This window comes from Staurois parvus, unplaced genomic scaffold, assembly GCF_062004578.1.
Source record: "Staurois parvus isolate SC_StPar_1 unplaced genomic scaffold, SC_StPar_1.0 ptg001945l, whole genome shotgun sequence".
NCBI classification, from domain to species: domain Eukaryota; kingdom Metazoa; phylum Chordata; class Amphibia; order Anura; family Ranidae; genus Staurois; species Staurois parvus.
This window is the reverse complement of record NW_028319741.1, coordinates 116,653-142,724: the sequence shown is the minus strand read 5'-3', so window position 1 is coordinate 142,724 and position 26,072 is coordinate 116,653. Positions and strand designations below refer to the sequence as shown.

The following is a 26,072-nucleotide window of genomic DNA, read 5'->3' as shown; positions in this document are numbered from 1 at the left end:
TGGGTTTCGTTCATCTCATTCCTGGATGTCTGGGTGTCACTGGGTTTCGTTCATCTCATTCCTGGATGTCTGGGTGTCACTGGGTTTCGTTCATCTCATTCCTGGATGCTTAGGTGTCACTGGGTTTCGTTCATCTCATTCCTGGATGTCTGGGTGTCACTGGGTTTCGTTCATCTCATTCCTGGATGTCTGGGTGTCACTGGGTTTCGTTCATCTCATTCCTGGATGTCTGGGTGTCACTGGGTTTCGTTCATCTCATTCCTGGATGTCTGGGTGTCACTGGGTTTCGTTCATCTCATTCCTGGATGTCTGGGTGTCACTGGGTTTCGTTCATCTCATTCCTGGATGCTTAGGTGTCACTGGGTTTCGTTCATCTCATTCCTGGATGTCTGGGTGTCACTGGGTTTCGTTCATCTCATTCCTGGATGTCTGGGTGTCACTGGGTTTCGTTCATCTCATTCCTGGATGTCTGGGTGTCACTGGGTTTCGTTCATCTCATTCCTGGATGTCTGGGTGTCACTGGGTTTCGTTCATCTCATTCCTGGATGTCTGGGTGTCACTGGGTTTCGTTCATCTCATTCCTGGATGTCTGGGTGTCACTGAGTGTTACTTAATTATTTGTTATGACTTATTACTGACTGTCAGATGTCACAGTGTTTCTAATTGCCTTTCCAAATACATTTCTGCTGTGGAAAAGGAAGGGGGGGGGGGGATCTGATGCAAAGGAGGGGGGGGGGGTGCACTGAGCGGAGCAGTGTGTATACTAGGAGTTTCTATGGTTACCTATCTGACTAAAGTGTCTGTGATGGTGATGATGATGGTCACCCAGGCTGCTATGGCACTGAGTGCAGCATACAGTGGGCTTCTGGAAGGAGCACAGCCCACCCTGGTGACAGACAAGCCCCTCTGGCTGCTGGCTGCTGCTCCTGCTCGCCTCATGCACACATGTTGCTGATCAACCCTTCGCCAAGACTTCCAGGGATCATCTGTGCCATTCTAGGGAACCCCCTTCCTCCCCGAGAAAAGATCTGAGGGTGCCACTGCTAGACCCAGCAGGATTGGCAGCCTGATTTCAACCCACACATCGGTTAGAAGGTCTCACTGCACCCTGTAGCTCTTCAGTGGCCCCCAGGAGCCTCTGGGAGGTGTTTTGGAGGGGCCACTTGTTGCTGTTTTTTCCTTCTTTTTCACAAGGTCCACCTTCTTCAGAAGAAAACAAACAAGAGGCTGTCTCTTCTCCTTGGTTCCTCTGGATTTCAGAGTCTAGTTCGCTGCGCTGTGCCAAGACCCTCAGAAGCCCACTGGAGTGACGGCATCAAGGTGAGTGGTCTTTTTCAGGGGGGTGGGGGGGTTGGGGAGTAAAGAGCCTGAAAACTGTTCAAGCTTTGTGTCTGCTCTGAAATAGCTTGTGGTCGTTCTCTGGTTCTTTGCATGTTCTTCCTGGGCGTTGGTGAAAGGGTTAATTATGGTTGAGTGCCCCTCTTTCTGGGAGTTGGATAAAGAGTTAATCATGATTGGGTGCCCTTCTTTCTGGGTTTCAGATAAAGGGTTCATTACGGTTGGGTGCCCTTCCTTCTGGTTGTTGGATGAAGGGTTCATTATGGTTGGGTGCCCTTCCTTCTGGTTGTTGGGTGAAGGGTTAATTACGGTTGGGTGCCCCTCTTTCTAGGAGTTGGATGAAAGGTTAATTACAGCTGGGTGCCACTCTTTCTGGGCGTTGGATGAAGGGTTAATTACGGTTGGGTGCCCCTCTTTCTAGGAGTTGGATGAAGGGTTAATTACGGTTGGGTGCCCCTCTTTCTAGGAGTTGGATGAAGGGTTAATTACGGTTGGGTGCCCCTCTTTCTAGGAGTTGGATGAAGGGTTAATTACGGTTGGGTGCCCCTCTTTCTGGGCGTTGGATGAAGGGTTAATTACGGATGGGTGCCCCTCTTTCTGGGCGTTGGATGAAGGGTTAATTACGGTTGGGTGCCCCTCTTTCTGGGCGTTGGATGAAGGGTTAATTACGGTTGGGTGCCCCTCTTTCGGGGAATTGGATGAAGGGTTAATTACGGTTGGGTGCTCTTGTTTCTAGTTGTTGGGTAAAGTATTAATTACGGTTGGGTGCCCCTCTTCCTGGGCATTAGATAAAGGGTTAAATATAGATGGGTGCCCCTCTTTCTGGGCATTGGATGAAGGGTTAATTACAGTTGGGTGCCCCTCTTTCGGGGCATTGGATGAAGGGTTAATTACAGTTGGGTGCCCCTCTTTCTGGGCATTGGATGAAGGGTTAATTACAGTTGGGTGTCCCTCTTTCGGGGAATTGGATGAAGGGTTAATTACGGTTGGGTACCTCTCCTTTTGGGCATTGGATGAAAGGTTAATTACAGTTGGGTACCCCTCTTCCTGGGCATTGGATGGAGGGTTAATTACGGTTGGGTGCCCCTCTTCCTGGGCATTAGATAAAGGGTTAAATATAGATGGGTGCCCCTCTTTCTAGGTGTTGGATAAAGGGTTAAATATAGTTGGGTGCCCCACTTTCTGGGCATTAGATGAAGGGTTAATTACGGTTGGGTGCCCCTCTTCCTGGGAATTAGATGAAGGGTTGTATATAGATGGGTGCCCCTCTTTCTGGGTGTTGTATAAAGGGTAAATATAGTTGGGTGCCCCTCTTTCTGGGCGTTTGATGAAGAGCTAATTACAGCTGGGTGCCCCTCTTTTGGGGCATTGGATGAAGGGTTAATTATGGTTGGGTGCCCCTCTTTCTGGGCATTGGATGAAGGGTTAATTATGGTTGGGTGCTCCTCTTTCTGGGTGTTGGATGAAGGGTTAATTACAGTTGGGTGCCCTTCTTTCTGGGCATTGGATGAAGGGTTGATTACAGTTAGGTGGCCCTCTTTCTGGGCGTTGGTTGAGTTGATTATGGTTAGATGCCCCTCTTTCTGGGCGTTGGATGAAGGGTTAATTATGGTTGGGTGCCCCTCTTCCTGAAAGTTGAATGAAGGGCTGATTACGGTTAGTTGTCCCTCTGTCTGGGTGTTGGATGAAGGGTTAATTACGGCTGGGTGCCAATCTTTCTGGGCATTGGACGAAGGGCTAATTACAGTTGGGTGCCCCTATTTCGGGCATTGGATAAAGGGTTAATTATGGTTGGGTGCCCCTCTTTCTGGGCATTGGATGAAGGGTTAATTATAGTTGGGTGCCCCTCTTTCTGGGCGTTGGATGAAGGGTTAATTATGGTTGGGTGCCCCTCTTTCTGGGTGTTGGATGAAGGGTTAATTACAGTTGGGTGCCCCTCTTCCTGAGAGTTGAATGAAGGGCTGATTACGGTTAGTTGTCCCTCTGTCTGGGCATTGTATGAAGGGTTAATTATGGTTGGGTGCCCCTCTTTCTGGGTGTTGGATGAAGGGTTAATTATGGTTGGGTGCCCCTCTTTCTGGGTGTTGGATGAAGGATTAATTACGGTTGGGTGCCCCTCTTTCTGGGTGTTGGATGAAGGGTTAATTACGGTTGGGTGCCCCTCTTTCTGGGTATTGGATGAAGGGTTAATTATGGTTGGGTGCCCCTCTTTCTGGGTGTTGGATGAAGGGTTAATTATGGTTGGGTGCCCCTCTTTCTGGGTGTTGGATGAAGGGTTGGTTATGGTTGGGTGCCCCTCTTTCTGGGTGTTGGATGAAGGGTTGGGTATGGTTGGGCGCCCCTCTTTCTGGGTGTTGGATGAAGGGTTAATTACGGTTGGGTGCCCCTCTTTCTGGGTGTTGGATGAAGGGTTAATTACGGTTGTGTGCCCCTCTTTCTGGGTGTTGGATGAAGGGTTAATTACGGTTGGGTGCCCCTCTTTCTGGGTATTGGATGAAGGGTTAATTATGGTTGGGTGCCCCTCTTTCTGGGTGTTGGATGAAGGGTTAATTATGGTTGGGTGCCCCTCTTTCTGGGTGTTGGATGAAGGGTTGGTTATGGTTGGGTGCCCCTCTTTCTGGGTGTTGGATGAAGGGTTGGGTATGGTTGGGCGCCCCTCTTTCTGGGCGTTGGATGAAGGGTTAATTATGGTTGGGTGCCCCTCTTTCTGGGCGTTGGATGAAGGGTTAATTATAGTTGGGTGCCCCTCTTTCTGGGCGTTGGATGAAGGGTTAATTACGGTTGGGTGCCCCTCTTTCTGGGTGTTGGATGAAGGGTTAATTACGGTTGGGTGCCCCTCTTTCTGGGTATTGGATGAAGGGTTAATTACGGTTGGGTGCCCCTCTTTCTGGGTGTTGGATGAAGGGTTGGTTATGGTTGGGTGGCCCCTCTTTCTGGGTGTTGGATGAAGGGTTGGTTATGGTTGGGTGCCCCTCTTTCTGGGTGTTGGATGAAGGGTTGGGTATGGTTGGGCGCCCCTCTTTCTGGGTGTTGGATGAAGGGTTAATTACGGTTGGGTGCCCCTCTTTCTGGGTGTTGGATGAAGGGTTGGGTATGGTTGGGCGCCCCTCTTTCTGGGTGTTGGATGAAGGGTTAATTATGGTTGGGTGCCCCTCTTTCTGGGCGTTGGATGAAGGGTTAATTATGGTTGGGTGCCCCTCTTTCTGGGTGTTGGATGAAGGGTTGGTTATGGTTGGGCGCCCCTCTTACAGCAATTGGTTTTCTACTGGTGGAACCTGAAACTGGAGGGTGGGGGGGGGGGGGGGGCTGGGTTTCTGCTTGGAAAAGTAATTTCAAGAGTTTTGCATTTTAGCACTTGGGGTCCTAATCAAGAAATATTTTTTAATTATTGAAAAGCATTTGCGCACAATGTGTTACTGGTTATACTGGAATACTAGGTATTGCATTTGGGGGTTACTTGGGGGGGTCTGTGCTCTAGTGGAGAATCAATCATTGGCATGTAATGGATCTAGGAGATTCACCTGCAGAGAATGTTTGGCGAATGTCAGATTCAGAAGTCAGAGATGTTCTTTGGGCTCTTTCAGGGGGCTCAGCCTCATACAAGTCTGTAGGATTCAGGAAGTGGAGCTGTCCATGGTGCTGAAAAACATCTCAGCTTCCTTTCCAGCAACGGGAAGCGCTCCAAGGCGCTGCACCCTAACAGCTTGTTAACTTAGGTGGCCAGGCGGTGGTAAATATAGTTGTGTGAGCTGCGCTTTTACCACCCTATATTAAACTGCAATGGCGGCCAGACGGAGTTGTACGCTTGCCTCACCCTCAGCAAAATGACACCCCATGTCACGGCCAGTTTTCCATTCGAGTGAACAGGGCCACAACCGTCCTGCAACTGCGTCCAATGCCCACGTTTGCAGTTGCGGTGATGTGGGCTTTTCAGGGGTTAAAACGTACTGTGAGACGGCAACAGATTGCCTCCCACCCGCCTGTCAGTTGTTGATCACTTTTCAGAGGGGCGGTGAAGGCTGAGTGAATGAGCTCTTAGAAAGCTGCCGAATTGACCTACCGTCTTGCCTTGGTTGAATGGCAGGTCATGCTGGGACTTGTGGTTCCTCCACTGCTGAAGGCCCTCAAATGACCAATCCCAGCTAGGCTCAGTCTGGGAGGATATTCGGTGCTTTCAATGCTTAGTAATTAATTGCTGCCCCTTCAAGTGGCAAAGAGCAGATAATAATATTTGTGGAGGATTTCAGGGCTGGTCTCCTTGATGGAGACGTTTCTGAAGCTGTAATAATGGCACTTCATGTCTAGAAGTGGCTCTCCAGCCTCCAGGGACATAGAAAGGGTTCAAGGAAGCTGATTATTCCAGTTGCCACCTTTGGGAGAAGCTGATGAGGGACTGCAAGTTCCATAGTCATTGGCTAATAACCAAACCAAGTGCCATAGTCATTGGCTAATAACCAGACCAAGTGCCATAATCATTGGCTAATAACCAGACCAAGTGCCATAATCATTGGCTAATGTTCAAACCAAGTGTCATAGCCATTGGCTAATGTCCAAACCAAGTGCCATAGTCATTGGCTAATAACCAGACCAAGTGCCATAGTCATTGGCTAATAACCAGACCAAGTGCCATAATCATTGGCTAATGTTCAAACCAAGTGTCATAGTCATTGGCTAATAACCAGATCAAGTGCCATAGTCATTGGCTAATGTTCAAACCAAGTGCCATAGTCATTGGCTAATGTTCAAACCAAGTGCCATAGTCATTGGCTAATGTCCAAACCAAGTGCCATAGTCATTGGCTAACAACCAGACCAAGTGCCATAGTCATTGGCTAATAACCAGACCAAGTGCCAAAGTAATTGGCTAATAACCAGACCAAGTGCCATAGTCACTGGCTAATAAACAAGCCAAGTGCCATAATCATTGGCTAATGTTCAAACCAAGTGCCATAGTCATTGGCTAATAACCAAACCAAGTGCCATAGTCATTGGCTAATAACAAACCAAGTGCCATAGTCATTGGCTAATAACCAGACAAGCGCCATAGTCATTGGCTAATAACCAAACCAAGTGCCATAGTCATTGGCTAATAACAAAACCAAGTGCCATAGTCATTGGCTAATAACCAGACCAAGCGCCATAGTCATTGGCTAATGTTCAAACCAAGTGCCATAGTCATTGGCTAATAACCAGATCAAGTGCCATAGTCATTGGCTAATAACCAGATCAAAGTGCCATAGTCATTGGCTAATGTCCACCCCATTAGCTGTTGTTTCATTTCCTTTGTATAAATAAAAAAGGTTGGCAGTTTATTAACATATTTGATACTTTTTTTTCCACGAGGTAAAGTGCAGTAACCCATAGCAACCCATCATCAGTCATCGTTCAATGGACTTCTGGCTCTCTAACAATGCTGACATCTGATTGGTTGCTATGGGTTGTTGCTCTTTGCACTGTCGGTGTGCGGGCGAGGCGGTGAGATCCGTCATAGAGAGGAAATTGTAGAAGAAGAAGAAGACGCGTTCAGACGTCGCGTATCATTCCAGCGCTGCGGGCAGACGTCTCCGTGTGTTTGGTAGTTGATAAGCTGAGGGATTCGGGGATCCGGGGATCCAGGGATCAGGGGATTGGGCTGATCCCATATTGTGGTGACAACGGCGGCTGAGATCCTAAATGTGTTTATAATCCAACTGTCTTCTATGCATCTATGTACTGATCCCTGGAGGAGTCTGCCCCCCCCCACTCCCCTTGTCATCCTTCTCTCCTCTGTTATCTTCTCTCCCTTTCTCCTCCCCCCCCCATCCCTGCCTCTATTACTGTCTCTCCCTCCCCTTCTCTACTACTCCCTGCATCCCTCCCTTCTCTCTCTTTTTCTACCCCCCCCCCCCACTCTCTCCCTTCCTCTCCCCCTCTATTTCTCTCTTCTCCTCTGTTACCCAATGTCCCTTCTCTCTCTTCCCCATCCCTCTTTCTTTTCCCTAGCCACCCCCCCCTCCCATTTCCCCCTACTTCTCTCTCTTTTCCCTGTTCTCCCTTCAGTTCCTCCCTCCCCCTTCCCTCTCCTCTCTCTCACCCTTTATTACTCTCTCTCCCCTCTCCTGTCTCTCCAGCCCTTCTCCCCTTTCTGTTTCTCTTATCCCCCTCTCCTTTTTCCTTTTCTCCCCTCCCCCCTTTGGTTACCTCTCCCAGCTCCCCATTTTATTTTTTTCTCACTCCCTCTTTCCTCCCCTCTATGCTCCCCACCTCCTCCTCTCTCCATTTATCCCCCTCTATCTTCCCCTCTCTATATCGCCTCCTCTCTATTTCTCCCGCTCTCTCTCTATCCCCCTCTCCCTCTATCCCCTCGTGTCTCTGTCTCTCTCTCTCCTCTCTCTCTCTATATCTCCCCCTCTCTCTATCTCCCCCTCTCTCTATCCCCCCTCTATATATATCTCCCCCTCTCTCTATCCCCCCTCTATATATATCTCCTCCTCTCTCTATCCCCTCCTCTCTCTATATATCTCCCCCTCTCTCTACCCCCTCTCTATATATATCTTCCCCTCTATCTCTCCTTCTCTATATCTCCCTCTCTTTCTATCCCCCTCTCTATATATATCTCCCCCTCTCTCTACCCCCCTCTCTCTATATATCTCCCCTCTCTCTATCTCCCCCTCTCTCTATCCCCCCTCTATATATATCTCCCCCTCTCTCTATCCCCCTCTATATATATCTCCCCTCTCTCTACCCCCTCTCTATATATATCTTCCCCTCTATCTCTCCTTCTCTATATCTCCCTCTCTTTCTATCCCCCCTCTCTATATATATCTCCCCCTCTCTCTATCTCTCCCTCTCTTTATCCCCCCCTCTATATATCTCCCTCTCTCTGTATATATTGCCACCTCTCTCTATCCCCCCTCTCTACATATACAGTATCTCCCCCTCTCTATATCTTCCTCTCTCTCTATCCCCCCTCTCTATATATATCTTCCCCTATCTCTATCTCTCCCTCTCTCTATCCCCTTCTCTCTCTATACATCTCCCCCTCTATCCCCCCTCTCTATGTATATATCCCCCTCTCTCTATATATCTCCCCTTCTCTCTATCTCCCCAACCTCTCATCTCTCTCTTCCTCCCTTTTTTTTCTCTCCTCCTCTAAATCCCCCCCCCCCCACTTTCTCTCCCCCACCCTGTCTCCCCCCTCCATCTCCAACACTCCCTCTATATCCCCCCCCCTCTCTCTATCTCCCCCTCTCTATATATCTCCCCCTCTATATATATCTCCCCCTCTCTATATATATCTCCCCCTCTCTATATATCTCCCCCCCTCTCTCTCTCTCTCTATCTCCCCCTCTCTATATATCTCCCCCCTCTCTCTCTCTATCTCCCCCTCTCTATATATCTCCCGCTCTCTCTTCTCCCCCACCCTGTCTCCCCCCTCCCCCCTCCATCTCTAACACTCTCTCTGATATGTTGTGAACAGTTTCCTCCGGTCTCTATCTCTGGCCCTCAGGTTGGTATGTTGGGGGTCATTCCGCCATTGAGGGTCTCCGCCGTCTTCTCACCTTTGTCCAGATCCGGAGTTTTTATTTTGTAAACAGAGCAGACATTTCAGATACAATGTAACAGAAGGCAGATCCCCACAGAGAACCATCCGCCTTCACCGTCCACGAATCTCACCGCCGGTGACGGTGAACTGAGGTTGCTATGGGTTACTGGACCTCGCGCCTCCTCGCCCCCTCTTCACGCCGCCTCATTAAACCAAAGTCCCAAAGTGCGCCTGAAATGAATTGCTGCGTTATCGCCAATGTCAGAGGCTGCGCACATTTCTCATTGCCCCCAGTTTTGTCCTAATAATCCCCCCTCTGTTCCTGGCAGACGCCTCTTCGCTCCCGTGACGTCAGCGCTGCTAAATCATCGAACCGTCTGGCGGACGAACGCGATCCTAAATGCCTCAATTTAAGATGTCCTCGGGCTGCGAGGAGATGAATGCGCTGCGAAGCCAACGCCGAATCTCTCCAGAGCCGCTCTGCCAACAATACGGCAGACATTCCAGGAATCGCAAGATGTTTGTTTACGTCTTGCTGAAATCTGACGCTTGTTTGCTTCCTTTTTCGCAAATGTTGCGCTTTTTTTTTTTTCTTCAAAACCTTAAAATATCTCTGGAAGCACCGACTTCTTTTTGTCTCACGAATATTTAAACGTCACGCTCACCTTTATGAGCGCTTCGCCTGCCGCACACGTCTGTGCGTTTCTCATTGTCGCAAACAGATTGTATGGCTGGCGGCGGTTAGTCACACTCGGCCGGACGCGCTCTCTGATGTCGGAGGCGGCTCACCTCTGGTCCAAGCGGCTTCCTCCATTCAGATGAAGGTCTGGAACCTAGAGATGCGCGGCTAGCTCAGTCACCCTCATCCAATCACTGCGGTGTCATGAAATGTGTCAAGGCGGATGCTGATTGTCCAAGACCATGACGGGAGGTGGGAATAGATTCAGTATTGGGGATACCAGATTTCCCGGATCTCGCTGAACGCTCCTGGTCCGCGCTGCACCTCACTGAGGCACCGCTAAATCTGTCTGGGTCTCTTTGACCCTCATTTGCATATTAATGAGCAGGGGCGGACTGAGAACTCATGGGGCCCCCGGGTAAAAGGGCATCATGGGGCCCCTGTGTCCTCACCCACACTCAAACCACACCCAAGAAAGCCTATGAAAGGTACCAGGGACATCTCATGGGGCCCCCTACTGACCATGGGGCGCGAGGTCCAGTAACCCATAGCAACCTCAGTTCACCGTCACCGGCGGTGAGATTCGTGGACGGTGAAGCCGGATGGTTCTCTATGGGGATCTGCCTTCTGTTACATTGTATCTGAAATGTCTGCTCTGTGTACAAATAAAAACTCCGGATCAGGGGCCAGACTGACAACTCATGGGGCCCCCGGGCAATAGGGCATCATGGGCCCCCTGTGTCCTCTCCCACACTCAAACCACACCCACAAAAGCCTATGAAAGGTACCAGGGGCATCTCATGGGGCCCCCTACTGACCATGGGGCGCGAGGTCCAGTAACCCATAGCAACCTCAGTTCACCGTCACCGGCGGTGAGATTCGTGGACGGTGAAGGCGGATGGTTCTCTATGGGGATCTGCCTTCTGTTACATTGTATCTGAAATGTCTGCTCTGTGTAAAAATAAAAACTCCGGATCAGGGGCCAGACTGACAACTCATGGGGCCCCCGGGCAATAGGGCATCATGGGCCCCCTGTGTCCTCGCCCACACTCAAACCACACCCACAAAAGCCTATGAAAGGTACCAGGGGCATCTCATGGGGCCCCCCACTGACCCTGGGCCCTCGGGCAGTGCCCGAGTTCCCCAATGGTCAGTCTGCCCCTGTTAATAAGCTCTCCCAGGGTCCAAAAACGAAAAAAAAAAAAGTGACACAATGAGTTTTTTTTCAGCTCTTATATTGCAGCCGATACACTTTGTAACATTTAGAAACATTGAAACCATTTTATTTCATGCTTTTAGGGCCCATTCACACTATAGAAGAGAGCTGCGTCTTCTGCATCCGAAAAACGCAGCTCTCTGCAACGGCAGACAGGAAGCAATGGATTTCTATGGGTCTCATTCACACTTCCCCGCAGCGGTCACCTGCGGTGCGGAAATCTGCAACAATGCTGCAGGTGAACTGTGCCAAAATCTTAGCACCCCCCCCCCCCCCATTCACATCTTCGTGTTCCAGAAACGCGCAAACAATGCACCAAAATGCGCATCGTGCTTGCAGCGCCGATTAATTCCTAATGGCCAACCAAATGCGTTTAGCAGTCACACGTTTTGTTGCGCAACAAAAGGCGTGAAAAACTCGCCTTACAAAAATGCGTGAAGCTCGCTGCCAATAAAAGGAGCTACTTTGGCGCATTTGTCGCACTTGCCCTGTGCTGTTGCACAGCAAATGTGCAAAAAAGAAAGCGATGTGACGCTCAGGTATGAGTGCGGCCCTAAGTGCCCGGGTGCAACTTGCCGTGCGATGCGAGCTTCAAATTGCATGGCAAGTCGCACCTTGTTGAACCGGTCAAATTGGCGCGATTGGTGTGACCAGGGACTGAGCTCGGGTTCAAAGGCGTATCGGTGTGACCGGGGACTGAGCTCGGGTTCAAAGGCATATCGGTGTGACCGGGGGACTGAGCCCGGGTCAGGGGCGGACTGACCATTTGGAAATTCGGGCACTGCCCGAGGGCCCGGGGTCAGTAGGGGGCCCCATGAGATGCCCCTGGTACCTTTTTCATAGGCTTTTTTGAGTTTGGGCAAATACACAGGGGCCCCGTGATCCCCTATTGCCTGGGGGCCCCATGAGTTGTCAGTCCGCCCCTGGCCCGGGTTCAAATTTTGTATCGGTGTGACCAGGGACTGAGCCCGGTTCACACTGAACCCTCATTACAATAAAGTCCTTGTTTTCACCTTTTTTTAATTAGCATCTCAGTGCTGCTGATCTCCTGCAGCCTCTTTGTGGCCACGGCATTTCTCGGGGGGGCGTACAACATAAGTTGCACCTGTTTATCTGCTGCAATCTCTCCTCTACAGCCATTCAAAGTGCAGCATTTACACAGCATTTCTGAGCTGCACAAGGCAGGGGGTGGGGATCGTAGAACGTAGAGCTGAGTGTAATCTGATACCTGAGTGAAGTGAATGGACACCCCCCCTCCCTCTACACAGTCTCATAAAGAAACATGCACAGCTGAGGCTGTCAATCACCTGCTGTGTGCTAGGGGGAGGGGTGGGGGGGGGGCAGGACCATCTCCTGAGATTGCTTGGTGCTGTCATAGGTCACTCATGCAGATAGCAGACAGAAATCGCACTCAGTGCTTTGGATAAAGACAAGCACACACTATAGAAGGATATTCTTTGTTCACTTTTAATTTTGGAAGTTTACAACCACTTTACACCCCGGTCACACTGGGTGCGACTTTCCATGCCAGAAAAGGAGCGACCAGGGGCGGACTGACAACTCATGGGGCCCCCGGGCAATAGGGGATCATGGGGCCCCTGTGTCCTTGCCCAAACTCAAAAAAGCCTATGAAAAAAGGTACCAGGGGCATCTCATGGGGCCCCCTACTGACCCCGGGCCCTCGGGCAGTGCTGAGTTTTCAATTGGTCAGTCCTCCCCTGGGAGCGACTTTGGCGCGTTAGTCGCATTTGAATGGGCTGCCCTGTGCCGTTGCACAACAAAGGTACAAAAAAAAAAGTGATGTGACGCGCAGGTCGGAGTGGAGCCTTAAGTGCTCGGGTGCAACTTACCATGTGATGCGAGCTGCAAAAACGCACGGCAAGTCGCACTCTATTGTCCACAATTAAAACGGTCATATCAGTGCGATTCCGACTTGCTCGGAGCCGCACCGATTTTTAAAGTAGTGCTTGCTGGCAGATGTCCTGCAAGTCGCACCTCAAGTCGGCATGACATCCGGCTTGGAAATCGTGCCACTTCACTGGAAGTCGCACGATTTCAAAGTTGGATCGGTGTGACCGGGGGGGGGGGGGAGGTTAAAGTTGCAAGGTGCAGTTTGGCTGCGCTTAGGCGCCATTCACACTTGTGTGACTTCAAAATCATTGCGACTTGATGCGACTTTGGCTTTGACCAAGGATAATTGTTTCTGCTGTACAACATTCTGGTACGACTTTCATGTGACTTTAGAGGGTTTACATTGAAGTGCATGGCCCTCGAAGTCACATGAAATTCAGACCAAAGTAGTGCAGGAACTGCCTTGAAGTCGCACAGATGTGAATTAGTACCCATTGGGGGACTTGTCGTGCGACTTTAGAGGGTTTACATTGAAGTACATGGCCCTGAAGTCACATGGAATTCGGACCAAAGTAGTGCAGGAACTGCCTTGAAGTCGCACAGATGTGAATGGTACCCATGGGGGGGGACTTGTGCGACTTTAGAGGGTTTACATTGAAGTGCATGGCCTTGAAGTCACATGAAATTCAGACCAAAGTAGTGCAGGAACGACCTTGAAGTCGCACACATGTGAATGGTACCCATGGGGGGGGGGGGACTTGTCTTTCAACTTTAGAGGGTTTACATTGAAGTGCATGGCCTTGAAGTCACATGAATTCGGGCCAAAGTAGTGCAGGAATGGCCTTGAAGTCGCACAGATGTGAATGGTACCCACGGGGGGGGGGGACTTGTCATGTGACTTTACACCCCAAAGTCGCATGACGAGTAGCATAAGTGTGTATCTGTGCGACGCGAACTGCAGCTGTGTCCAACTTCAGCTCCGGCGCGGCGTCATAAAACACTCCCGTCCCGCTCTGACATTTCGCAGTCCCCAGTTTATTCCTTTATTGCCGCAAGGACCCCCGCGCGGCGCGTCGTCCTCTGTAGCGTGTGGCGCCGCGGCGTGGATGAATGAGTCCGCTCCAAGTGACGCAGGTGCGAGCCGCAGAAAAAGACACAACAAAGCGTTGGGCTTTTTTTTTGCGAGCGTCTCTTCGTGGTCGGTCAGCAGGTGGCGCTCAGGTCAGCGGGCTCCTAACCCGCCTGTGTCCCCTGACGGCTCTCGGAGAAAAATCATTGAGCCTCGTCTGGAGCGCGTCTGCGGAGCGAATCGCATCCGTCGCTGGAAGGATCAATAATATTCAGTGTATGAAATCGTCTCCGTCGGGTCCTCCAGCCAGATGCATAGATGGACTCGGGAGACCCCCGGGGGCCACAAAGGAAGGAACTGCCAATCATTGGCTGGCGGAAAGTTCGCGGGCGTGGCGTTTATTAACCACATTGGCGCATTTTTTTTTTATAGTCGCGTAAAGATCGCTGCCACGCCCGGATGTGGCGCTCCAATGGGAGAGTCGGGTCTCAGCAACGATTGTTGTGTTTTGTAATGTTACAAAGTCACAAATCATTGATACATTGTATTTCTGGAAGCTGAATGACATGTATTCGGGGCCCGGGACAAGGACGTGTATTCGGGGCCCGGGACAAGGACGTGTATTCGGGGGCCCGTGACAAGGACATGTATCCGGGACCCGGGACAAAGACGTGTATTCGGGACCCGGGACAAAGACGTGTATTCGGGGCCCGGGACAAGGGATGTGTATTCGGGGCCCGGGACAAGGACGTGTATTCGGGGCCCGGGAAAAGGACGTGTATTTGGGGCCCGGGGAACAAGGACGTGTATTCGGGGCCCGGGAAAAGGACGTGTATTCAGGGCCCGGGACAAGGACGTCTATTCGGGGCCCGGGACAAGGAGGTGTATTCGGGGCCCGGGACAAGGACGTGCTCGGGGCATTGCAGCAGAAATCAATAAAAGCCGAGACCTGGAGTGAGCAAATGAAACCCCGAAGGAGGCTCTGACCCCCCGAAACTCCTACGTACAAAGTGACCCTGAAACCCCAAAGGGAGGCTCTGACCCCCCGAAAACTCCTCCGTACAAAGTGACCTGAACCCCGAAGGAGGCTCTGACCCTCCGGAAACCCCTCCGTAACAAAGTGACCTGAAACCCCAAGGAGGCTCTGACCCCCGAAACTCCTCCGTACAAAGTGACCTGAAACCCCGAAGGAGGCTCTGACCCCCGAAACCACCCGTACAAAGTGACCCGAAACCCCGAAAGAGGCTCTGACCCTCGAAACTCCTCCGTACAAAGTGACCCGAAGCCCGAAGGAGGCTCTGACCCCCCGAAACCCCTCCGTACAAAGTGACCCGAAACCCCGAAGGGAGCTCTGACCCCCCGAAACTCCTCCGTACAAAGTGACCTGAAACCCCGAAGGAGGCTCTGACTCCGAACTCCTCCGTAAGGACTGAACCCGAAGGAGGCTCTGACACCCTCCGTACAAAGTGACCCGAAACCCCGAAGGAGGCTCTGACCCCCCGAAACCTCCGTACAAAGTGACCTGAAACCCCTGAAGGAGGCTCTGACCCCCAAAACTCCTCCGTACAAAGTGACCTGAAACCCCGAAGGAGGCTCTGACCCTCCGAAACTCCTCCGTAAAAGTGACCTGAAACCCCGAAGGAGGCTCTGACCCCCCGAAACTCCTCCGTACAAAGTGACCTGAAAACGTGACCTGCAGCCTCGCCTTTCCGCCATCTTTATAGCAAATCGCTGCAGTTTTTCCTCCTCTGTTTCCCGCTCCGGCAGATCGATCCGGCAGCCGCCTGACATTTTCGCTGTGCGGTGGCGGTAATTGTCGGCCTTCAGACTGACGGCGGCGGCGGGAGGTCGAGGGCAGACGGTGGAAAAATGGGAAGGGGGGGGGGGATGTCAGTAATCAAGGAAATGGCTGGAAATTGCGCAGTCACTTACACGCCGGGGTTCAGTAACCACGTGAACAGTCGCTTCGCTGAGCGCTGCCGGCGTCCGCGGGTACCAGGGAAGGTGCCTGCGGGCCGGGGCGAGTTATTCTCCTGATATGAGGGGGGGAAGGAAACCGGAGTATCCAGAGGAAACCCACGCAGGCACAGGGAGAACATGCAAACTCCAGGGATGTGATCTTCGCCTTCGTGTATTGGGCGCCATTTCATCGCACATCATCACAACGCCCTGCGTGTGAACGTGCGTCATGTGAGAGCATGGCGGTCCAACAACACCGGCAGTCTCTTGTTATACAGGCGGTCCAACAACACCGGCAGTCTCTTGTTATACAGGCGGTCCATCGACACCGGCACTCTCTTGTTATACAGGCGGTCCAACAACACCGGCAGTCTCTCGTTATACAGGCGGTCCAACAACACCGGCAGTCTCTTGTTATACAGGCGGTCCTTAGTAACACCGGCAGTCTCTCGTTATACAGGCGGTCCTTAGTAACACCGGCAGTCTCTTGTTATACAGGCGGTCCTTAGTAACACCGGCAGTCTCTTGTTATACAGGCGGTCCAACAACACCGGCAGTCTCTTGTTATACAGACGGTCCTTAGTAACACTGGCAGTCTCTTGTTATACAGACGGTCATTAGTAACACTGGCAGTCCTTGTTATACAGGCGGGTCCTTAGTAACACCGGCAGTCTCTTGTTATACAGGCGGTCCAACAACACCGGCAGTCTCTTGTTATACAGGGCGGTCCAACAACACCGGCAGTCTCTTGTTATACAGGCGGTCCAACGACACCGGCACTCTCTTGTTATACTGGCAGTGTTACTGAAATACATGAGAGTTGCCATACCGCTGTTGCATTGCTGACCAGATGCTCTGTTTCTTTCTAACATGGGTAGGCAGTAGGTGTCACTGACTCATGTAAACATTTCATTATAATCCCCCCCCCCCCCCCCCCCCCCCCCCCCCGGTGGGATCAGGGGGTCGGTATATTGGAATAGCGGGGGGTCTCAGGTGGGAGGGGCCAGCAGGACAAGCTGGACAGGTCTGTGCTGGAGACTCCCTGCAGGTTCCCAGGTCTATTTTCCGCTGATCTCCCCGGGATATCGCAGGACAACCTCCATCACACTGCGCTTCGCCTTTCATTGCACACACTGAACACAGCCCTGCGATCGCTCTTCCTGCAGACAGCATGGCCACACTGAGGGCCCGTATGCAGCATGGCCACACTGAGGCCCGTATGCAGCATTGCGACACTGAGGGCCCGTATGCAGCATGGCCACTCTGAGGGCCCGTATGCAGCAGGCCACTCTGAGGGCCCGTATGCAGCATGGCCACACTGAGGGACCGTATGCAGCATGGCCACACTGAGGGCCCGTATGCAGCATGGCCACTCTGAGGGCCCGTATGCAGCATGGCCACTCTGAGGGCCCGTATGCAGCATGGCCACACTGAGGGTCCGTATGCAGCATGGCCACACTGAGGGCACTCGCTCACTGTGTTGTCGGCCGGCCAAGGAAAGTGGGGAGGGGCGCCCTGCCTGACCTCACAGCTAGCCTTATACAGCACATTGGAGGATAGGACAAAGGAAAGACACTAACCACTTAGCCGCTGCGCATTGCATAGACAAGCACAGAGACCCAGTGATGACATCGCTAGGAACGTAAAATAAGGCCCCTCCCACCAGCCATGATCTGCTCGTACAGCATAGAGAAGCACGGAGGCCCAGTGATAAGGGGGGGGGGGGGGGGACCATGGAAGGCAAACTATAAGCAGGTTAAACCCCCGCTGTAAGCGCCGCCGCGCTGCGTTCTTTGTCATCCTCCTAAGCTGCCGCATCAGCTTCCCAGCGATGTCAGTGGGACAGTCGAGGAGCCGTTGAGATATTCGACTTGCGCCTCTTCTTTTATGACACCGATAGTTACTTGTATCGCGTCCTGACCTTCGGAAGCGACGTCTCTCCTCCGCGCTTCGCTGACACATCGTGAATCCAGAACTCGTCTCCGCTCGCTATAAATGTGCCTGTCACCAACAATCACAATTCCTCCAGCTGTCATCAAAGAGAGAGAGAGACCACGTCGCCGTGACAGAAATACTTGTTGGGAATTGCGCAGACGCAGCGGCGGATCCAAACGTATTTATGGTTCTTATGATTCACTGCGGATGCCGTAGGCTGGAAATAATGGGGAACTTACCTCTACATACCTCCATGGATGCAGACACAGGCCGAGGGGGTTCCTTACCTCCATTGCAGGGGTCCCCAAACTCTCAAAACAAAGGGCCGGTTAATGGACTTTCAGACTTTAGGGGGGCCGGACGGCGGGAAGTCAGAGAAGAAAATGTCCTGGCTTCACGGGGAGTAAACAAAGCCCAGTCTTTGGAATTAGGGGAGAAATTGTGCCCCATCGTTGGTGTCAGTGGGAGGAATAGTGCCCCATCGTTGGTGTCAGTGGGAGGAATAGTGCCCCATCATTGGTGTCAGTGGGAGGAATAGTGCCCCAACATTGGTGTCAGTGGGAGGAATAGTGCCCCAACATTGGTGTCAGTGGGAGGAATAGTGCCCCAACATTGGTGTCAGTGGGAGGAATAGTGCCCCATCATTGGTGTCAGTGGGAGGAATAGTGCCCCATCATTGGTGTCAGTGGGAGGAATAGTGCTCCATCATTGGTGTCAGTGGGAGGAATAATGCCCCATCATTGGTGTCAGTGGGAGGAATAGTGCCCCATCATTGGTGTCAGTGGGAGGAATAATGCCCCATCATTGGTGTCAGTGGGAGGAATAGTGCCCCATCATTGGTGTCAGTGGAGGAATAGTGCCCCATCGTTGGTGTCAGTGGAAGGAATAGTGTCCCATCGTTGTTGTCAGTAGAAGGAATAGTGTCCCATTGTTGGTGTCAGTAGAAGGAATTGTGGCCCATTGATGGTGTCAGTGGAAGGAATTGTGGCCCATTGATGGTGTCAGTGGAAGGAATTGTGGCCCATTGATGGTGTCAGTGGAAGGAATTGTGGCCCATTGATGGTGTCAGTGGGAGGAAATGTGCCCTTCACTGGATCAGTGGGTGGAGTAGTGGCTTGTCATTGGTGTCAATGGGAGGAACAGTGCCCCACCATTGGTGGTAATTGGAGGAATAGTGCCCCACCATTGGTGATAATTGGAGGAATAGTGCCCCATGGTTGGTGTCATTGGAAGGAATTGTATCCCAGCACTGGTCTCAGTGAGAGGAATTGTGCTGTACTGTAGGTGTCAGTGGAATGAAGAGTGCCCAACTGCTGGTGTCAGTGGAAGGAAGTGTCACCTATCGTTTGTGTTTTTGGAAGGAATTGTGCCCCATTGTAGGTGTCAGTGGGAGGAATTGTGCCCCAATGTATGTGTCAGTGGGAGGAATTGTGCCCCAATGTAGGTGTCAGTGGGAGGAATTGTGCCCCATCACTGGTGTCAGTGGGTGGAGTAGTGGCTTGTCATTGGTGTCAGTGGGAACAGTGCCCCGTCATTGGTGATAATTGGAGGAACAGTGCCCCATGGTTGGTGTCATTGGAAGGAATTGTATCCCAGCACTGGTCTCAGTGAGAGGAATTGTGCTCTATAGTGGGTGTCAGTGGAAGGAAGTGTGCCGTATCGTTTGTGTTTTTGGAAGGAATTGTGCCCCATTGTAGGTGTCAGTGAAAGAAATAACGCCCCATCGTTGGTGTCATTGGGAGGAATAGCGCTCCATTGTTGGTGTCAATGGCAGGAATGATGACCCAATGTTGGAGCCAGTGGATGGAATAGTGCTCCAAGGGCCGGATAAAAGCAAGCAAAGGGCCACATCCATCCATGATGATCCAACAAGGAAAGACACGGTTGAGTCTCTATACTCAATCCTTGATTACCTACAGGGTACAACCCAGTACATGGAGGCTTACGCGTTTCAGCTGAACGGCCTTATTTGCAGCACTAGGAGTAAGGCTGTGTTGCTGAAACGCGTAAAGCTAACCTACCTATGTACTGGGTTTTATTGTGTAGCTACTAAGTACTTGGGTGGCCCTTGCTTCGGCAGGCTCACTGAGGAAAGGGGCCACCTGGTTTTGACTGGGTGGATCACGAGTACCTTAGTCCCCGTGAGGAGCCTTGTGCCCCAAGAGTTTAGAGCCTTTAGAGCTTGTAGGGGATCTCACTCCCGATTATTGGGGTGTAGGTCCTTGGACTTGCTCTGAAAGTCTTGGGTTGGAGGGCACATGGCCTTATGGTTCTTCCCCTCCCATGGGGTCTTCATTCGGGGGAGCCTTACAAGTACTTGGGTGGCCCTTGCTTCGGCAGGCTCACTGAGGAATGGGGCCACCTGGTTTTGACTGGGTGGATCACGAGTACCTTAGTCTCCGTCAGGAGCCTTCTGCCCCAAGAGTTTAGAGCCTTTAGAGCTTGTAGGGGATCTCACTCCCAATTATTGGGGTGTAGGTCCTTGGACTTGCTCTGAAAGACTTGGGTTGGAGGGCACATGGCCTTATGGTCCTTCCCCTCCCATGGGGTCTTCATTCGGGGGAGCCTTACAAGTACTTGGGTGGCCCTTGCTTCGGCAGGCTCACTGAGGAATGGGGCCACCTGGTTTTGACTGGGTGGATCACGAGTACCTTAGTCCCCGTCAGGAGCCTTCTGCCCCAATAGTTTAGAGCCTTTAGAGCTTGTAGGGGATCTCACTCCCAATTATTGGGGTGTAGGTCCTTGGACTTGCTCTGAAAGTCTTGGGTTGGAGGGCACATGGCCTTATGGTTCTTCCCCTCCCATGGGGTCTTCATTCGGGGGAGCCTTACAAGTACTTGGGTGGCCCTTGCTTTGGCAGGTCCCCTGAGCAATGGGGTCCATCTGCTTTTGACTGGGTGGACCATGAGTACACTAGTCTCCATTAGGTGTCTTGCACCCTGGGGAGTCAGGACTGGAGTCCTTTCACTGTGGAGAGGACCATGTGTATACCCTGTGTACATTTTTGTGGCCTTCACTTTTTTTGCACCTGGTGTTAGTTTCAAGTGTGTGTACTGTGGAGTTAATAAAAAAGGAGGGGGGGGGGTCCTTGAGTTGTGGCTTATTTACTTCCCATGTGTTGGTGCTTGAAAAGTCCCTGGGTCAAGGCTACCCGGCCAACCATCTGCATGGCACTAATGTTCTTTTTAGATAAGGGTGGCATTCATTACAATGGTGGTCATACTGCCACCCATTGAGAAGATTGCCCCTTACCAGGGGCGGACTGACAACTCATGGGGCCCCCGGGCAATAGGGGATCATGGGGCCCCTGTGTCCTCGCACACACTCAAACCACACCCAAAAAAGCCTATGAAAGGTACCAGGGACATCTCATGGGGCCCCCTACTGACCCCGGGCCCTCAGGCAGTGCCTGAGTTCCCCAATGGTCAGTCCGCCCCTGCCCCTTACATTCATAACTGGGGGGAAGAATGCACCCGGAGCCCAAAATATTTCCTGGCCGCCATGTGGGTAAAGAGACAGCTGGGCGGCCCTTGGCGGTTCTTTGCGCTGACCTCCTATTCATTATCAGAATGGATCTGCAGGGCGCGTCACGGCGAATGGCGGCGAGAGGCTCCAGGCCTTTTCCGAAGGCAATTAGGTGGAAGTTATTTCTAAGGCTGTAATTCCCCTGAAGTGTCCTTGGCAGGCGGATGTTCTGGAAAGGATTCATTACGCTGAAATCCAGCACGCGGGAGCGGGTAATTATCTTTACACAGGTGTATCGCTTTTGTGTGCAAATCCGAGGATCGGGGACAATGAAGCCGACTTTGATCTCGCCGAGATGTGAGCCGTGTTAACTGCTCTCCTCACGCGCCTCGCAGAAGGCAGAGGAATTTAAAGGGGCTTTCCACGTAACATGTGCATTTCTTTTTTATCAGCCCTGCAGACTTTATGATTTTATGTCATCTCTCATGGCAACAGATCCCTTTCCAGTCTTTACATTTTTCCTGCATGTTAGTGGGCGGGCAGCCCTGGCTTCTATGATTAGAGCAGCTCTAGGTGCCCAATAGTTCTCTGCTGGGAGGGGAAGCAGGGAGAGCTGGGCTGCTGAGTCACTGCTGGGAGGGGAAGCAGGGAGAGCTGGGCTGCTGAGTCACTGCTGGGAGGGGGAAGTAGGGAGAGCTGAGTTGCTGAGTCACTGCTGGCAGGGGGAAGCAGGGAGAGCTGAGCTGCTGAGTAGCTGCTGGCAGGAGGAAGCAGAGAGAGCTGAGCTGCTGAGTCATTGGTGGCAGGGGGAAGCAGGGAGAGCTGAGCTGCTGAGTCACTGGTGGGAAGGGGAAGCAGGGAGAGCTGAGCTGCTGAGTAGCTGGTGGCAGGGGGAAGCAGGGAGAGCTGAGCTGCTGAGTAGCTGCTGGCAGGAGGAAGCAGAGAGAGCTGAGCTGCTGAGACATTGGTGACAGGGGGAAGCAGGGAGAGCTGAGCTGCTGAGTCACTGCTGGGAGGGGGAAGCAGGGAGAGCTGAGTTGCTGAGTCATTGGTGGCAGGGGGAAGCAGGGAGAGCTGAGCTGCTGAGTCACTGCTGGGAGGGGGAAGCAGGGAGAGCTGAGCTGCTGAGTAGCTGGTGGCAGGGGGAAGCAGGGAGAGCTGAGCTGCTGAGTAGCTGCTGGCAGGAGGAAGCAGAGAGAGCTGAGCTGCTGAGACATTGGTGACAGGGGGAAACAGGGAGAGCTAAACTGCTGAGTCACTGCTGGGAGGGGGAAGCAGGGAGAGCTGAGTTGCTGAGTCATTGGTGGCAGGGGGAAGCAGGGAGAGAGCTGAGCTGGTGAGTAGCTGGTGGCAGGGGGAAGCAGAGAGAGCTGAGCTGCTGAGTAGCTGGTGGCAGAGGGAAGCAGAGAGAGCTGAGCTGCTGAGTAGCTGGTGGCAGGAGGAAGCAGAGAGAGCTGAGCTGCTGAGTAGCTGCTGGCAGGAGGAAGCAGAGAGAGAGCTGAGCTGCTGAGTAGCTGGTGGCAGTGGAAGCAGAGAGAGAGCTGAGCTGCTGAGTAGCTGGTGGCAGTGGAAGCAGGGAGAGCTGAGCTGCTGAGTTAATGCTTTGACTAGGAAGCAGGAATAGCTGAGCTGCTGATTAACCTGCTGGGAGAGGGAACTGGACTGTGGAAAGCATTACTTGAATGACACCAGTGTTTCTGCTGTGAACTTTGGGGTTGAATTTCTCCACAGTGCCTGCAGATACAGAGGTCAGTGCAGGTTTGCTTTACTACTTGTCAAGAAACCTCCAATATATAAGTGTCCATAGTCAAGGCACAAGGTTTATTGTAAGCACAATGTCTGAGTCAGCCGAGAGATCCGGAGACAAAGAAACGACGGGGGGGGGGGGGGGGGGAGATCTGCTGCGTGTTCCTAAGACTGCTCCCCCCTCCTCCCCCGATGAAGGGAACAATTCCCTGAAGCGTGTTTTAATATAGAATAAAGAAGCGATCATGAGGACTTTTTCATGAATCCTCCCATCTCAGATTCCTATCTGGAGCTGGAAGACGGCTGAATTATGCTGCCACTGCGGAGGGGTGAATGTCATTACTGAGGCGCAGAGATTGCCGGCAACCGTGGAGACGTTGGTGCAGCTTAGAGCTAGCCTGGGGGGGGAGGAAGGGAGCCAGAGGGCTGAATCCATCCCATCCCTCCTCACAGAGCCGGCGTGAAATCAGAATAAAAAACAAAAATGTAACACATTGCAGCTTACCAATCATTAGATGTGGTGGGTGCATTAGTTTTCTTTTTTTTCTTTAGTCCTCTTCCAGTCTGTTTTCTGGTGATCTGGCCAGTTGCACCCCTCCTGTATTAGAGCGCCCCCAATCTGAAGGAAGGAGCAACAGCTTTGGACAGCAGCAGTGTCAGTCTTGGGGGGGTGTTAGATGCACTAGCAGATTTAAATACACTAACAAATTGAAGCCAAACTCCAGCTCAAACTTTATAATCAGTTACAGCCAACAGTTGTGTTCCTTTTTTTTTTCTTTTAATTCTTTATTTATATATCTGCAAGAATAATAAACATGCATGTCGTTTAAACCCAACAAGGCCAACAAATACAGGCTATGACACCATTACATGTCCATGGATTTTCACCGCATGTGAACCTCTTACCTATTTACACGAGTATGATTAAATCTAAAAATTCCTATTCTATCCGAAGAGCCTTTTATCTTTCAACCGACTAAGTTATAATTTCCCCAAAATGCCCATAAGAACACCAAAACAACAGCAGAAAAAAAAAAGAAAGAAAAAGGAAGAAAAAAAGAAAAAAGAAAGAAAAAGAAGGAACAAAAAAGAAAAAAGAAGAAAAAAAAAGTAAGAAAAAAAAAGAAGGAAAAAAAGAAAGAAAAAAAAGAAGAAAAAAGAAGGAAAAAAGAAAGAAAAAAAAAAAAGAACGAAGAAAGAAAAAATAAGGAAAAAAAAGAAAAAAGAAGGAAAAAAAAGAGAAAGAAAGAAAGAAAGAAGAAAAAAGAAAGAAAGAAAAAAAAAGGAAAAAAATAAAGAAAAAAGAAGGAAAAAAAAGAAAGAATGAAGAAGGAAAAAGAAGAAAAAAAAAGATGAAAAAAGAAAGAAAGAAAAAAAAGAAAGAAAAAGGAAGAAAAAAAGAACGAAGAAAGAAAAAATAAGGAAAAAAAAAGAAAAAAGAAGGAAAAAAAAAAGAAAGAAAAAAGAAGGAAAAAAAGAAAGAAAAAAGAAGGGAAAAAAAAGGAAGGAAAAAAAAAGGAAAAGTTGTGTGGCTTTTGGGATAAAGGTTTTACATGATCAAACAAAATCTGATCTTTGTAGGAGCCCCTGCCAGTGATAAATGGTTTGTCTCAACCCTTCAACTGCAACATCTACAGGACAGCTTGTACTGTTGAAAAATAACAGACTTATTGGCTGGATCACCAGGTAAAAATAAAAGAAAGAAAACTAATGCAGCCATCACATCTAAGAACTGGTCAGCTGTAAATACTGTATATAATATAATAAATGTTTTGGGGTTTAATACGGCTTTGATGCAGATATTCTGTTACATTGTTACAGTATATATACGGTATATTGAAATATATTGAATACGGCCAAAATTGTAGCATTTCAAATATATAATATATTTAGGAAGAATATTTTTAAAATATATTTCAAAATATATATTTTTTCCATATGGGAATATATACGGCATCATCCATCTAGGCTCTTCTGGGGAAGATCTGCGCTGAGACATTTCCTTCTGATCGGGAGTTTTATTATACAGGATTTATATTGCGACAACAGTTTGCGCAGCACTTGACAACCTATAGGGAGATGGAGGGTCACAATCCAATGAAATACGAGAGGATTAACAGGTCCCCGCTCCTAAGAGCTTGCAATCTAAGAGCGGGGGATGAGCTGATGGACTGGTGGATTAATCTATCATTACACTTTGAAACTCTGATACTGAAAATCCTTCGTCATGTTCAGCGATCGTTCTTGGTATCGTCCCGCCACCACTCTGAAAGCGATCCGTGGCTGTCTTTGATGTCCCCTCGGGAACTACAGGACGGCGGTGACCCCCCCCCCTTGACAACGTCCTTTCAGACTTTCAATTACAATTTTTGACGCCATCGAGACGATGTTCTTCTGGTTGTCGGGCGCACTTCATGAGCTGAGCGACTGTCAATTAGCATCATTAATCAGCATTTACAAACGCCGAGCCTCGCGGAATGATGCGCCAATCTGCGAGTTGGTGGGTTCTGGTTGGACTAGGATGGCTACAGTGCCTCTTGTTCTACAAGGCTGGACATTTTTTTAATATAGGTGACCCTGTGGTGACAAGATCACTCTAAACTGTATCTCTAGCCAAATGATACACTGTATTGCCCCAAGTATTGGTCGGCCAGCCTTTCCACGCACATGACCTTTAATGGCCCCCCAGTCTTAGTCTGTAGGGTTCAATATTGAGTTGGCCCCGCCTTTTCCACGCACATGACCTTTAATGGCCCCCCAGTCTTAGTCCGTAGGGTTCAATATTGAGTTGGCCCCGCCCTTTGCAGCTATAACAGCTTCACTCTTCTGGGAAGGCCCCCCACAAGGTTTAGGAGGGTGTCTATGGGAAGGTTGGACCATTCTTCCAGAAGCACATTTGTCAGGTCAGGCACTGATGTCGGGGGAGGGGCCTGGCTCGCAGTCTCCGCTCTAATTCATCCCAAAGGTGTTCTATGGGGTTGAGGTCAGGACTCTGTGCAGGACAGTCAAGTTCCTCCACCCCAAACTGGCTCCTCCATGTCTTTATGGACCTTGCTTTGTGCACTGGTGCGCAGTCATGATGGAACAGGAAGGGGCCATCCCCAAACTCTTCCCACAAAGTTGGGAGCATTAAATTGTCCAAAATGTTGTCCCTTCACTGGAACTAGGGGGCCAAGTCCAACCCCTGAAAAACACCCCCACGCCATAATCCCCCCTCCACCAAACTTTATACTTGGCACAAGCAATCAGGAAAGTACCGTTCTCCTGGAAACTTGCCAAACCCAGACACA

The 26,072-nt window shown here is 50.8% G+C and overlaps 1 protein-coding gene across 2 annotated transcripts in view; it reads left to right on the top strand.

Annotated features, from left to right (window-relative positions):
* Positions 1 to 802: 802 nt before the first annotated feature.
* The window catches only part of VWA5B1 (von Willebrand factor A domain containing 5B1), a 117,191-nt gene continuing 91,921 nt past the window's right edge, over positions 803 to 26,072 (top strand). For both annotated transcript variants that reach the window (XR_016308865.1, XM_089664560.1), the window contains exon 1: positions 803 to 1,320. The gene's annotated coding sequence lies outside the window, so the exon portion shown is untranslated. The remainder of the gene's footprint in view (positions 1,321 to 26,072) is intronic.